At 35.2% G+C, this 2,326-nt stretch overlaps 1 long non-coding RNA gene across 1 annotated transcript; it reads right to left on the bottom strand.

The window, feature by feature from the left end:
• Nucleotides 1-394: 394 nt before the first annotated feature.
• On the bottom strand, nucleotides 395-2,247 carry LOC129355776 (uncharacterized). The gene is made up of 3 exons (XR_008605317.1): nucleotides 2,238-2,247; nucleotides 590-685; nucleotides 395-452 (listed from the first exon to the last, which is right to left on the bottom strand). It is a non-coding gene; the product is annotated as an uncharacterized LOC129355776 (long non-coding RNA).
• Nucleotides 2,248-2,326: the final 79 nt, after the last annotated feature.

Genomic DNA, 2,326 nt, shown 5'->3' with positions numbered 1-2,326 from the left:
TCCAGGTTTCTTTAGTTAGTTCTACTGCAGCAGCATCAAGACTCTGGTTTTGCCTCCAGCGTTGAGCGAAGGAACAAATTCCCAGAGTAAACTACAACATGCAACGTGTCTCAGTATTCCTGCTGTTGTTTTCTTCCTTTCAGTATCTTCAGCTATTCTTTTGGGTGATCTGGTTTTAAGCTGCTAATTCATTATTATTTTTGAACATAATTTTTTTGTAAGCTAATTGTTGCATTTTGACCTCATGTCACGGCAAATAAAAGGTCATTTACATGCAGTATAGTGCAAATCGCTGGGGGACCTGGGGGCCACAATTAGAGGAAGACAAATTTAAATTAAAGTTTAAAAAATACATAAACTTTGAGTTTAAACATCTTCATCGTCTCACCTGTCGATTTGTCCGGGGTCGTCCAGGGTTCAACGGGTTCATAGCAAAAATCCTGGCAACCAGGCTGAAAGCAGACAGCAGTCGCTACGTCAGTCGCTAACAGCAGCAGAGTTCAAGCTGACATTCAGGTTTCAATGTCAGCCTTTGTTCTGATCAGTGACATTAAACAAACACTCCCTGCAGAAGAATGGAGATGCTTACTGGTAGAGCGGGCGTGGCAGAGGGTAGGGTATAAAGGGCCGGTGCGCCACGCCGTAGACGTACTCCACAAGGTCGTGAAGCAGGTAGCGGTTCGGCCTGCAGGTCAAACACAGGCAGGTAACAAGAATCAGCTGCAAAACAGCCCTACGGCAAGCCGATGTAGCACAAAATCAGCTTCACTTGGTTACAGATTCATGAAATGAGTTTATGACAATTTCTATTGTCAAAGTATTTTAAATGTGTTCAGAATACCACAGAATGCATTTGTCATAACTATTTGATAGTTTTTAATTTAATATTAAATTAAATTAATGCATTGGTTAAATTACAGTTTTTATGCACAAATTAGTTTTGTTTAAATATAAACTGATGGAATCATAGAATTACTTTCAATACATTTTCTGTTTACATTCTTTTCCTCTTCACAGAATCTCTGCTCTGTTTGAATAGAAAAATGAGTTATAAACTGTAGTTACAAATGTTAGTTATAGATGTTATTTATACTTCTAAATTAAAAATAGTTAGAGTCAAATTGTGACCCTAAAAATCAGAAGCGACTCACTGATAGATTTGCTTCTCTGATTATATTCTGACTATAAATGATGCCAGATTAAGATGCCTGCAACAAATGACTGACTATGTGAAACATATTTCAGATAATTAAATTATAACCATAAAGTACATTAAAAATTACAAATATTTTAAATATATTTTAGATGGGAGATATATACTTCAACTTGTGCAACAACTTGTCAAAACTAACTCAAATATGTATGGAATTATAATTTTGACAACTCAAAATGAATTTCTCCAAATGAATTAGATATTCAGGAAAATCTTTTGTAAATTTAGACTTTTTGTACTTCAATATTTCCTCTTACTATTCAGAATATAAATGCTGAAATCTGAAATGATCATTCAGTAAATAACACCGATTTTATGCTAAAACTGCCTGCCATAGAGCAGCCTATATGAAACCATAACAGATGAGACTGGTTTCCAGTCAACCAGGAGGATGTTCTGTTGTGTTAAAATACTTTAAACCAGAAGAACTGCCTGATCAACTTTATGTTATTATTTCCTTATTATTTCTCTAAAATGAAATAATGAAGAAATCATAAATTTGGATCTAATCCGAGTTGATTGAGCTTCTGGTTATGTGCTAAATTATTGGACATAATTGTTTCAGTATGATTTTCAAACCCAAGAACATTTCCACTTTTTGTCACATTTACTGAATCATTTCTGTAGCAAAACATTTTTATCTGATCTGATCAGAGTTTCGTTTTTCATGTTTGTGGTTTTAAAATAACAAAAAGTGAAAATTCAGGATATATGGAAACTTTTGCAGAACGTCATATTTCACCCCACATCAGAGACTCGGCAACGTTCAGAGAGTTGAATTTAAGATCAACATAAATCACAAAAAATAGCTTAAATACTAATATCTGCTTTCATTTAATTCCTGAAACAAAAAGTCCAATAAAGCAGCAGAATTTCTTCAAACTGGTTCTGAGAACCTGAACCAGAGCTACGGAAGCAAATAAATGCCAAAAAACACACGAAACAATATGAAAGAACAGAAGTGAAAATTTTACATAAATGTAATTTTGGAGCTTTGCTGAAGATATTAGAGATTGTTTGTTACCCAACGAGGGGCGAAAGTCTTTCCGTTGGCGTCTGGTCTCTCACCGCGTTGACGATCGCCTTGGCAACGTCCACCACCTGACGAAGAAA

The sequence above is a fragment of the Poeciliopsis prolifica genome, unplaced genomic scaffold (genome assembly GCF_027474105.1).
Source record: "Poeciliopsis prolifica strain line A6 unplaced genomic scaffold, Auburn_PproV2 SCAFFOLD145, whole genome shotgun sequence".
Lineage (NCBI taxonomy): Eukaryota > Metazoa > Chordata > Actinopteri > Cyprinodontiformes > Poeciliidae > Poeciliopsis > Poeciliopsis prolifica.
This window is presented reverse-complemented; position numbering and strand designations above follow the sequence as displayed.